We start from the raw sequence: 13094 nt of genomic DNA, 5'->3' as shown, positions 1-13094 counted from the left end.
CAGAAGATCAAGTTTGTCTTCCATTGTTCCGTGGCAAGGAGGACCCTTCCTTTCCATATCATCCCACAGTCCATCGTTTACTGCTGAGTGTAAAACCAAATGGACTGGTTTCAGTTTATTAATTGATTTATGTTTTGCTATTGGCTGTGTTTGATTAAAATGTCAGTATTTTTTAGTTAGGAGTGTGAATTTAGAACTTAGTGACATTCTGAGTTATGGTTTTTTAAATTATTTTTTTATCCTTATTTATGCTGCTCAGGGGACTGTCTCAGTTAACTTTTCTATGTAACCATCACAAAAGGAGTGGCTTAAAACAGCAATCATTTGATTCCTTCATGATTCTGTGGGTCAGCACTTTGGACTCAGTTCTTCAGGGAAGAGTCTCTTTTCCTGGTTCTGTTGGCTATGTTCATGCATATTTGCCACCAGCCAGGGCTGATGATCTCACTCACATGTCTGGAAGTTGGCAGGCAGAGTGGAGGTAACCAGGTCATGTCCCACTCATCAGCTAGATTGGGCTCCTTCTCATGGTGACAGTCACAATGTTCCCACGAGCAGCCAGAGTGGGCAAGTTCCAGTGAGAACTACTCAAGTCTCAGTTTGTGTCACATTTCCTGTTGTCCCATTGGCCAAAGCAAATCACATGGTTAAGCCTAGAGTACATGGGAGATTTCACAAAGGCATGGATCTGGGAACAGAATTATCATGGGGAATTTTGCACTAAACTACAATAGAAACACAGATTTAAAATGATAATGCATAGTAATAAAGCAATATGCTTATAGTATTCAGATAATTTTTTCAGAAAAGCCTTACTATAAAACCATGGTTTTACTTAGAAATTATATGAGAACGTTAAATATTATCATTTCAATTAAATACTAGGCTGAACTATTATTCTTAATAGTATCACTACTAACATATAATTTTAATAATCATCCAATGATGAAAGTACTACTACCCTGTTTCCCCGAAAATAAGACAATGTCTTATATTATTTTTTGCTCCCAAAGATGCGCTAGGTCTTATTTTCAGGGGATGTCTTATTTTTCCATGAAGAAGAATACGGTACACATTTATTGTTAAATGAAAGTAAAGGAAATTTATTACCTGTATACGGTATGGTAGTATGGTAGTTGTCAACACAAACCAGACAAACTGTGAATCCTACAGTATCAAGAATTTTCTCATTTATTCAATGACAATCATATCATCTTCTGGAACATCATCATAACAATCCAATTCCTGAATTTCCTGGTGAATTTCTTGTGACTCCATTTCTTTCAGAATCAGTGGACCAAATCTCTCATGTTTAGCCTGGGGGGGGGGGCTTATTTTCCGGGGGATGCCTTATATTTCACTCAGAAGGAAACCTGTAAGTAGGTCTTATTTTCGGAGGATGTCTTATTTTCGGCGAAACACGGTATTATCCCCAGTTTACACATCAAGAAATTGAGATTATGAGGATATAGAACTTGCCCAATGTCACCAGAGCTAAGGAAATAACATTCAGGGAGCTCTAAGAATATACTAATTTAATGTGTATAAGGGACTTAGCATGAAGCTTTCCACAGTGTTCAATGAGTATACAGACACTATATTAATATTATAATAGTAATAAACATGACATATTATTTTATTTTCCTTTAAGAATAGACCATGTATAGCTATAAAACCAATAACTCACTGATGTGTTAAATTTCCCATTATGGACATTTTTATAATCAGTTCTATGTTTTGCTTTAACTGGAACTGATTGCAAATATAATATCTAAACTCCAGTTTTCAGAGGAGTCACATACCTTTGCTTACTACTAAATAATTGAAAGTTTCAAGTACCATTTGCTAAGCTATGTTATTAAATCTGAAGCTATATTACCAAAAACAATAACTGATTGAATATCCTCTACTTTTTTATCATCAATGATGGCAAAAAGATGTCTTTATCAAATCTCTGTGAATATCAAGTGCTATTTATTTTGATTAAAATAAAAGGGTTATTTGTGGTAGGAAGATTAAATACCACATATTGAATATATATCATTTTTGCATCAATCATATGTTTAGAAAATATAGAATTGGAAATACTGTTTTAAAATATTTAAAAGGATATCTTAAGGAAACGAGAAACAGGTTTAGGTTATGCTTGATAACATTCTTCCATTTTACTGAATGGCGTTTGAGGAAATATTAAATGTCACATCTAGTCATTGAATGATAAATCTCAGGTTTAAGTTCAGTGTGAATGGTTCATTAATTCTTTGTTGGTTCTGTTCTTTTATAATTAACTTGAAATCAAAGAAAGCATAAGGTGTAGTATGATGACTGAAGTTCCCTAGTTCTGTTCTTTGAAACTATTAGACAAGAATGGCAGAGAAGTGGAGAACAGGTGCCCTTGATAGGGAGTGGCCTTTTCTTCTCATGGTTGCCTTGGGATTTATACCTAACTATCTCATTTGTCACTCCCTTCCATTAGTGTTGCAATATGATACAAACTACTTCTTTACTGCTCCCATGTGTTTATCAAAAGTGAATGAAGATTAAGAAAAAAGGTGTGAGATAAAGATGATTTGAAATGTTTCACATAAGAATTTTGATGGTTGACTTTAGCACCAATTTATAAGTGGATCTTACCTGTAGGAAATTTTCATTTGGCAATTCTGGGTATACTTTTGGTTGTTAAAGGTGAAGGGGTGCTACTAGCATAGGGTGGGTAGGGGCCAGAAAGGCTGCTGGTCTCCATACCATGTACAAATAAAGCGGGAGGGTAAGGAAAGAAGGACTTTCCAGCTCTTTCTGGCTACTGTTGATTAATAAGACTTAGTCATTTTATTTGTGATGTTTATATATTTAGAAGATGGAAGTTCAATAGTTTTTAAAAAGTTAGCCACAATTGATTTTTTGGTATATTTTTCTATTAAACAAATACACATGTCTGAATTTTCAAGGTTAACTTTGACAGGGTACTCTGTTTTTTAATTAAATTTATTGGAGTGACATTGGTTAACAAAATCAGTAGATTTCAAGTGTGTAATTCTATTATATATCATCTGTATATTTCATTGTGTGTACAGCACCCAAGTCAAATACTTTCCCGTTACCATGTATCTGACCCCCTTTCCCCACAATATCCCTCTTACCTCTGTTGCCTGTGCCTATGAGTTTTTGTTTGTCTTATTTGTGTACTTGTTACTTTAAGTTTTATATCCCATATATGGTTCTTGACTTTTTCTGACTTATTTCCTTAGCATGATATTCTCAAGATCCATCCATGTTGTTGCAAAGGGCAGTATTTCATCTTTCTGTATGGCTGAATAGTATTCTATTGCATATATTTACCACATTTTATTTATCCGATTATCTATGGAAGTACTTCAGTTTTTCTAAGTCTTGGCCACAGTGAATGATGCTGCAGTGAAGGCTCACTCATTCACTGCTGCTGGGTATGTAAACTGGCACAGCCACTGTAGAAACCAGTATGCAGGCTCTTCCACAAATTAAGAATAGAGTTACCATATGGTCCAGCAATCCCTCTTCTGGGTATCTACATTAAATATTTGAAAACATTTTCCCCCCACAAAGATATTTGCAACCCCATGTTTGTTGCAATTTAATATTTTTTTAATCCTCACCCGAGGATATGATTCCATTGATTTTTAGAGAAAATGGAAGAGAGAGAGAAAGATATATTGGTGTGAGAGAAACACATTGATTGATTGCCTCCTGAGTGAGTCCACCAAGGGCCCAGGTTGGGAAGGAGTCTGCAACCCAGTCCTGTGCCTTTGATAGGAATTGAACCCTGGACCCTTCAGTCTATAGGCCGACACTCTATCCACTGAACCAAATGGGCTAAAGGTGCAATTTAATTTTTTAACCTGATTTTTCTGATGAATGAATGTTCATACTCATAAGGAAAAAGCAGTTATATAGGAGTGGGGCTATTTTACAAAATATTTACAATTTAACTTTTTATTTTTTATTGATTGATTTTTAAAAAAACTTTATTGTTGAAAGCATTACATATGTCCCCTTTCAACGCTTATTTGCTAATTTTAAATGAACATAAAACCCAGTGAGGAGACTATAGTATATACCACTCTGCTACTGATTATATTTGGTTGTTTTCAGATATCAACTCTGGAGTTTTCCATGGTACTTACTATAAAATTCCCCTGTTATGGCATTTTATAAAAGCCAAGGTTCCCCTTGGATAAAACTCTGTCCTTGCAGAGGCATCAGAAAGGCCCTCCACTGGTACTTTTAGCAACCATGGGGCCTTGTCTTGCCCACACCAGCCTCCGCTGTGTGATATCCTGACCAAACAACTATGTATGGCTTTCAAGGACATGGTCATAGAAGAATCCATTCAAAGGGATTATGCATATGCTATTCAAAAAGAATAGCCTCCGTAATAATGTTTTGGTAAATAAGAAATTATAAAAAATCAACTAATCCTTTAATCTGGCAAGCTAATCTTTTGGTTTCAAAAAGCAGACACACATCAAACTTGTTGTTTGGTGATTTTGGCTTGCTTTTAAGCAAGCTAAAACCATTTCTCTCTCTCTCTCTCTCTTTCTCTCTCTCTCTCTCTCTCTCTCTCTCTCTCTCTCTCTCTCCTTTTCTCTCTCTCTCTCCCTCCCTCTCTTTTCTCTCCCTCTCTCTCTCATACATACACACTCTCTGAGTGTGTAAAAGAGTGCCTGGAACCTATCAAAAAATAAGCAAAAATATTTGTTGAATGAATGAATCCAAGTACATCTGCTCAGTTTGCACATTTATTTTTAATATTCCTTTCAAAGGAAGAATACCAGATCCAAAATATCTTAATAAAAAAGATTCCTGATGTAAATGGCCATTCTCTTGTATCTTTCCTAGAATGCTAATTTGACATTTGCACAAAACGTAAATCAGTTTGGCCATAGAGGGGAGGAAGTTGTCACTTCTGATTGAGCATGATGCCATTCCCACCTGGTTGATAACAATGTGCTAGAGGCCAATGCCCACCTGTGGCATTCCAAATTATTTAAAATGAATTTATTGGGGTGTCACTGGTTAATAAAGTTACATAGGTTCCAGGTGTACAATTCTATAATAAATCATCTTTGTATTGTATTGTCTCTTCCCATCATTATTTATCTCTCTTTACCTCCTTCTACCTCCTCCCACCCCACTTTCCCTATGGTAATTACCATACTATTGTCTATGTCTATGAGTTGTTGTTTTTTAATTAAAAAAATATATATTTTATTGATTTTTTACAGAGAGGAATGGGGAAAGATAGCTAAAAACATCGATGAGAGAGAAACATTGACCAGCTGCCTCCCGCACATCCCCCACTGGGGATGTGCCCGCGACCAATGTACATGCCCTTGACCGGAATCGAACCTGGGACCCTTCAGTCCACAGGCCAATGCTCCATCCACTGAGCCAAAAACGGTTTTGGCTATTTTTAAATTTTCTTAATCCCTTCACCTTTTTCACCCAGACCCCCCAATCCCCTCTCCTCTGATAGCTATCAATCTGTTCCCTGTATGTATGAGTTTGTTTCTATTTTGTTTGTTAGTTTATTTTATTGATGAGACTCCAATTATAAATGAAATAATATGGCACTTGTCTTTATCTGACTTGACTCACATAGCATAAGACTCAGTCTCATTTGTTCTTAATATCACTCCATTTCTGTTACTACCATTAAAATACCCAAATGCTCAGAATGGAGACCTTTTTAAAGGAAGAGCTTGTTTTTATTAAGTGTATTCTCCAACTAGAGAAAATGATTTAGAAAACTACTGTGACTTAGAATCTCTCTCTCTTTCTCTCCCCGGCCACCCGGGTGCCCCTCCTCCCCCAGTACCACCTCATGTTACACTAAGGTATTCCTGGCAGAGTTTCTTCCTGATGATTTTAGCCACAGTCTGAGTAATGTCTGCTTGCTGGTGCATTGTAAAACGACCTCCCGTTATTAGATGAAGTCTTGAATGAAGGGTGGCGGGTACTGTGTCTTCTTAGTTCAATATCCTCTGTCTTTCTGCCTCCTCTTTGCTCTCAGCAGACTGCTGGTGCCTGAAAGGGAGAATTCTGCTGAGCCAAAGCTCTTTTCAGTGCAAAGATAGACTTCTCATTGTAACTAATGCAATTACTTAAAATTATTATGGGAAAGTTTGGAGTATTCCTTCCACCTTCCCAGTTTTATTAGGGCTGCTAAAACGCTAAGACGGAGCCTGCGTAACATAGATGGGAAAATGTAATCAGTATGGCACTGGATGTTATCTATAAATATGGAAGTTTTAATTTCTCTTGGAATACCGGAGGTTCAGTGGAACCACTTTTTTTTTTTTTTTTAACAAACACAAGCTATAATTCATTTTTGTAATAAATTACTAGACATTTGGAGAAAATAAATTCCAAATAAATGCTTCCTCGTTGAATCAGAAATAGTAAATGATCTATTGAGATAACGATGCAGTCTTGATTAGAGACCAAAAACATCATGATGGATAGGGTTGAGAGACTGCCAGAGCATAGAGCTGCTTATGCCCAGGAGTGGTTTGTTAGCTCTGATTTACATGGGAACTGTAAATGTGAAGTAACCTGAGATAAACTCAGGTGAATATGTCTATTGCCAAAAAGCAGGTGGTGAGAATTAGGATCAGAGATGACTTTATCATATCCTTAAAGAAACATAGATTGGTAATGATGTTCAGCTTCTCTTAAAATATCAGACCATTGTGAAGTTATTGAAATATTGACTAAAACAACAAATGCCACATTTTTAAAAGAAGAACTATAAACAACATCTATGAAGGAGGGCGCAGGCTCTCTAAATGCAGTCTTTCTTCCTTGTTACTGAGCATTTTAGCACGAAATGGAACACTTATATCACATTACATCGGACTAATGGACTGGGAGTCAGGAAATAATAGCACCAAGGCAGGGAATAGGTTGACAGCCAAACCAGATATTAAGTCTTTTGTGTCAAATTTGTGTGAAAATGTGTATTTGTACATAGATATGGTTTTATATGACTATAATATTTAATGAGGCTTATACAATTAATGGTACTATGTATGGTGGGCTTCATAAAGTGGGCCTGGGTAACTGGGGAATGGGGATGAGAGGGGGACTTGCCTTTCATCCAATATCGTCTTGTGCTTTTTGAATTCTTGGAATCTATTTTCAAAATGTTATGTTAATTTATAAAAAGATGTTCCAAATAGATGAGTCCAGTTTCTCTCACATTAAAAATCAACCCCCCAAATCAAGTCAAATCAAAGAAAACTCTGAACTTGGAAGAGGATTTGTGATCCTTTCCCACCCTGATTCTCAAATATTTGATTATTTCCTGAACCTGCAAGATAGTAGGATATAGGGACACTTAATTTCCATGGGTGACTGTGGAAATATCCAATCCATACTTATAATAGGGTAATATGCAAATTGGTCGGGACACCATCACTTAATGACTAGACATCAGGAGGGCGGGGCAATGAGCTACCTGTGGCAGAGAGCTATGAGCTATGAGCGGTGATGGGTGGGGCGGTCAGCTAAGGCAAGTGGCAGTGAGCTACTTGCACATGGATTTGTGCACAGGGCTACTAGTTAATGAATAAAATTCAAAACTACTTAAATGTATTCCCAGAGCCAAACAGGTTTTCAAAACCACACACTACTATAAAAGAAATGCTAATTTGCAGATGAGAAACCTCAGGCTCAGCGGAGGGCCTACTTTGCCCAAGGTCACACAACTAGTTCACCACAACAGGCAAACTACAGTACCATTTCTATTCTGTAGTAACTTAAACTCATGAATGGTTCCAATCCTTTCTAGGACCTATGGTCAGGAGGATTTATATTTCAATCATAATAAGATACAACTTTAAATATATGTATCTTTTATGGAAGAGAGTTTGCCATACAAGAAGACTATTTGAACTGTGATCAGTGTGCTTTAAGCTCTTTATAATTTATAACAACTTTTTATGTTCCCAAGGATACATTTGAACAGCCGTAACCCAATTTCACTAAAAATGACTCTTCTGAAGTCAGGCTCTGAGAGTGGTAAAATATTTCTGGTATTTTAATGGACATTTTTTGTTTGTTTTGTTAATTCTCACTTGAGGATATTTCTCTCATTGTTGTTTTTAGAAAAAGGGAGGGAGGGAGTGAGGGAGTGAGGGAGAAGAAAGAGAGAGAGAGAGAGAGAGAGAGAGAGAGAGAGAGAGAGAGAGAGAGAGAGAGAGAGAGAGGAGAGAGAGGTATAGATGTGAGAATGAGACACATTGATTGATTGATCTAAGTGGGGCTGGGATTGAAGCTGCAGCCCAGGTACATGCCCTTGACCGGGAATCCAACCCCTGATGCCTGACACTTTGGTGCACGGGTCTAACCACTGAGAGATAGCAGCCAGGGCAATGAACACTTTTTAAAATGGTAGTTGAACAATTCATTAGTTTTTTTTTTATTTTTTATTTTTTATTTTTTTTTTTATCATGTTGTCTAACAAATTACCACAAACTTAGAGACTCAAAACCACATTTATTTGTTCTTTCACAGTTCTGGAAATAAGTCTGGGCACAGCATAGCTGGACCCTCTGTCAAGGTCATATAAGGTTGGAATCAAGATGTCAACCAAGCTGCCTTCTCATCAGGAGCTCAGGATCCTCTTTCACTCTCTTATGCTGGTAATAAGACTCAGTTCTGATGGTTGTGGGATGGAGGTCCCTATTGCACTTCTGGCTGTTAGTAGCTCCTTGCAGGACTGATTCCACCTGCATTTCTTGTCACGTGGCCCCTTCTGTTTTCCAAGGCAGCAATAGGGAATCTCTCTCAAGTCAAATTCCTCTCACACTTAGTTAGCATCCTGGTCTCCACATAGAGACCACTCCCTTGTAAAGGTTCTCCTGATAATTTCTTGAAAGTCCACGGATGGCTTTTATCTTAAAGTCTCAAACTGACTTGGGACTTTGATTACATCTGCAAAATCATTTCACAGCAGTACCCTGACTAGTGTTTGAATAACTGGAGAAGGTGTGTGTGTACAAACATTACCGTCACCATCACCAAGAACTGTCCACTCTTCCCGCTGCTGGGCGACTTCTCTGCCAAGAATCAAAGCCGGGGGGAGGGGGGGAGGATTGCCATTTTATTTATGTTTATTTATATAGGGTCACATTTAAATAACATCTTGTTTTCATCTCAATTTTAGCCTCAAAGACCCAGGTGTAAGAGAATTTAATATTCATATCTCCACCTTCTGGTTGGGAAAACTGAGGCTCCGTGAGGTAGACTGTTTTGCCTGACATCTCATATCATCTCTATCTCCGTATTCCACATCAAAGCTTCTTCAGATACTGCAGAATTTGGTTTCTTCAATATTTAAGTACTATCATCTCTTATTTTATTTTTTACAGTTTCCGGGAAGAATCTTTTTTCCAAACCTGTTGATAGAGATCACACACACACACACACACACACACACACACACACACACACAAAACAAAACAACAAAACACCAAAAAACATTATAAAAGGCAATGATCTTGCTGCATCATGAGAAAGAACTCCATTTATACAAATAGGAAAATTATTTATGCATGGTTTACTTTTGGGGGGATATTTTAGAAAATACATAAATCTGATAGGTTAAATAACTTAAGTAAATGGAAACAAACTCATTTTGAAGTTTGTTTAACTGAGGAAACTTTAATCTCACTTGCCATTTTCATGATGGTTAACATAGACATGGGTGTGTCTCAGGACTGGGACACACTTTACCTGGCCCAAGGTGTGACCACATTCAGTGGTCACAAGAATATGATTTAGGCAGCAATGCACAGACCACATCTAGTGTGATGTCAAATTAACTGAAAATGCTCCAAGCATCTGTTAATCCGAAAGTACACTGTAATCTTTATAGAGCCAACCAGGCTCCGCCGTAGCTCCTTCAACATGTTAAACTCATCTGAAGTTCACGGATGAGTCTTATCTGTAAGAACGGACTGATCATTTCAAAGTGTGAGTCCCAGGGAGAGCAGAATTCTATAGATTCACTGAGAGTAAGAAGATGAATGGGACCCTAGGTGACTCCGGCTCCCATTTTACAGACGAGGAAGGTGAACCCTAGAGAAGTGCAGGGATTTGCCCCAGAATACACAGAGGGGGAAGTAACAGATTTGAGATATAATTATACACCGTTTGCTTCCAAGTCCAGTACGCTTTGTTCACCAATTGCATCCCTTGATGGAAAATGTATTGAATACTGTTTTCCACAAATACTGTCGTTTTTGTAACCAAGAAAATGTTTGCACCTGAGTTATTGGAAACAGAGAGATAATTTAAATTGTTTCTCCCTGCCCGTCTGCATATGACTTGCTAATTTTTGTTTTGGTTCTGGATCCCTATCATATGCACTAGCCTCAGTTTTTATCTGGGAGTCCAGTGATGGGAGGGGTCTACCTGCTCACCAGTAAATTCGGCAACTGCTTGAACTGAGACGAATAAAATTCTTTTGGGGAGAGGAGTGTCTGACCGCTGCATTGTTTAGAATCCTGGCATACAGCAATAATAAAAGCAGGCTGAGTTTTAGTCAGTTTTATTATCTTAAAAAAAGTTTTTTATGACATTGACCTGGATTAAAAACAGCAGCCCCCTACTCGCATCTGTAAGATTTCAGGTTCTTTAAAAAGTGTTCCTTATTGGGGGGTGGGGGTTGGGGTAGAGGCAAAGCACCTGCATAACATTTGAAGCTACATGTATGTTTTTAAAAAATTGAATTATATACGAAATGTATTATTATCATAATAAAAAAGTATTATACGGAAAGATATTTTTTATTGAGAAGCCAGAGTTTTAGAAACTGACCTGGGTTTATATGGACATTATATTTAGTGTGTCCTCATTAACAAAGATCTTTTAGTTTATTTGTCCCTGGGTTGATAGAGAAGGGGACATTTGAATGCATTTCGGATAGAAGCAGTGCTACAGGGCGATTCAGGCAGTCAAATCTGGACGCTGACAAGTTACAAAAAAATCATGCTAAGCATAAGTTTCTCCATCTTTAAAATGGGAATGAATAATAATATTTCCTTTATAGTCTCACTGTGGGTATTGAAACTATTTAGTCACAAAGGATTTAGCCCTGTGCTAGTACATATTAAACACTGAGTAAATGTTTGCCATCACTCTTATCATTATCCAGGGATAAAAGATTTAATTTTTTTCACTGTTAAGAATGTTTTGCTGTGACACAGAATTGTGCATATTTTCTTTATGTCTCTCAAATATGGAACATGAAAAGACTCTGATAGGTATGTAAGGATATTACCTCTCTTCTTTGTGATTAAGATTGTTATTTAGCGAATTTCTCCAAGGGCACTAGATGGCGACCTTCTCCTTTAAGGAAAAAAAAAACACAAAACAACACACCACTGAGGACTCATAAATACTTTGGTTTTGACAGCTGAAACTCACTGTTGCAGACTTAAAAGTAAAATATAAGGAGGTAAAGTCAGACCTTTGAATGCTAGATTGTCAGAATCTTAGAATTACTATATTTTTCAGACTTCTGTCTAGGAGCCACACGATAGGGAAAATACCCTCTGTGGGCAATCTTGGATTCAAACTACTGCCCTTGAGTGATCTTGGACTTTACCTTTCAGTATCTCATTTTTTTCTCCTTTATAGTATAAGCATGTTGGGTTAGATCACCTTCAAAGTTGCTTTCTGCTCTAAAGTGCTGTGAGTTTAAATACTTTAAGGTTCATTCTTCTACCAGACTGTCTTTTCTCAAATGTTCCTTGTACTTTATTTCTTAAGCCAATGGACAAGATTTAAGGTCATAGTTGTTAACATCACTTAAGGCAAAATGGACTTATTCAAAAGTAAGATTAACTTTGGAAGATAGGAATACATTTAGGGTTTTGATATCCATGTGTGAAATCTTGTTCTGAATGTTACTTTTTTACATAAGCATGAGAAACAAACTTGAATAATATCTTCATTTAAGACAGTGTAAGACTTGGAAAAAGCTGTCTAAACATCATTTAAAATCTATTTATATCTCTTCCATAAATAAAGTTGAACCTATGCCTAGATTATTGAATGTGATGAAAGTGTTTTTCTAATGCATTATTTTAAAATGTCAATTCCTAAAAAGACTACAGCAGGTTAAGTTGTTCATAGATAGAAGCAACAGAATAGTAACTATAGGCAAGATGAGAGCCCTCTCTCACACGTGAGTACACAAAGCCAGTCTTTAGCATCTGGTGCGATGAAGAAATTCAGATGTGGTTTGAAATGTTTTTAATTTAAAACAACCAGAGGAGTAAAACTGACAGTAAGTAATAAATTTCCAGAATAAAATATATATTTGGAATTTATTTATAAACCTGCTTTTACTCTACTGAGGTGTTTCAGACAAGGTAGAAAGATTTTTTTTTTTTATAAGTAGCCAGTGATGATACATTGATCTGCTTTTTTAAGAAAAGTTACTATTTCAGAGAGAGCCACTTGGTATCTTAGTTTGGATCTATTTTTTTTTTTAAATGTACTAATTTGTTGCTCATGACCTGAAGAAATGTTCCTCCCACATCCCCAGACAACTCTTAAACCTGACTTACGTTATGAAAAATGCTCCCTGAAACATATTCATATGAAAAATAGAAAGTGTGGGACTTAGCAAACAGGCTCAACTGGATAGAAGCACCTCATATCATAGCGTGAGGTGACAGATACACAGAGAAATCTGGATTACAGAAGCAGCTTCCCTCTCCAACCCGGAGCTGGTAGGGTGAGCCAGCATTTAGCACTGGAGCCGGCACTTCACAACCATGGCGATGCTGTGATGTAATTGGGATGCTCTCTGTAAAACTTCTAACTGTAGTGGGTAAAATAGAATCCAGATTCTAAAAAACTTACAACTAGCGCATGGCCTTTCTCTTTTCTTGTAAACATTTGGCTCCTGACCAGATGTATACTCATCCAACTCCCCCACCAACAATTTTAGTTCTCTATTTCCAGTAAAATTTTGGGATGAAAAAAAAAAAAGTCTGGAACTTCTATTGCCCTGTCATTCTTATTAGTTGGGGTGATAGCCA

At 37.0% G+C, this 13094-nt stretch overlaps 1 protein-coding gene across 1 annotated transcript in view; it reads left to right on the top strand.

Moving 5' to 3' along the window:
* The window catches only part of PRKG1 (protein kinase cGMP-dependent 1), a 1113305-nt gene that overhangs the window by 61477 nt on the left and 1038734 nt on the right, over positions 1-13094 (top strand). The gene's annotated exons all lie outside the window — the stretch shown is intronic.

The sequence above is a fragment of the Pipistrellus hanaki genome, assembly GCF_964339955.1.
Source record: "Pipistrellus hanaki genome assembly, chromosome: 14".
Classification (NCBI taxonomy): domain Eukaryota; kingdom Metazoa; phylum Chordata; class Mammalia; order Chiroptera; family Vespertilionidae; genus Pipistrellus; species Pipistrellus hanaki.
Note: the sequence above shows the minus strand (reverse complement) of the source record. Positions and strands in the feature narration are given on the sequence as shown.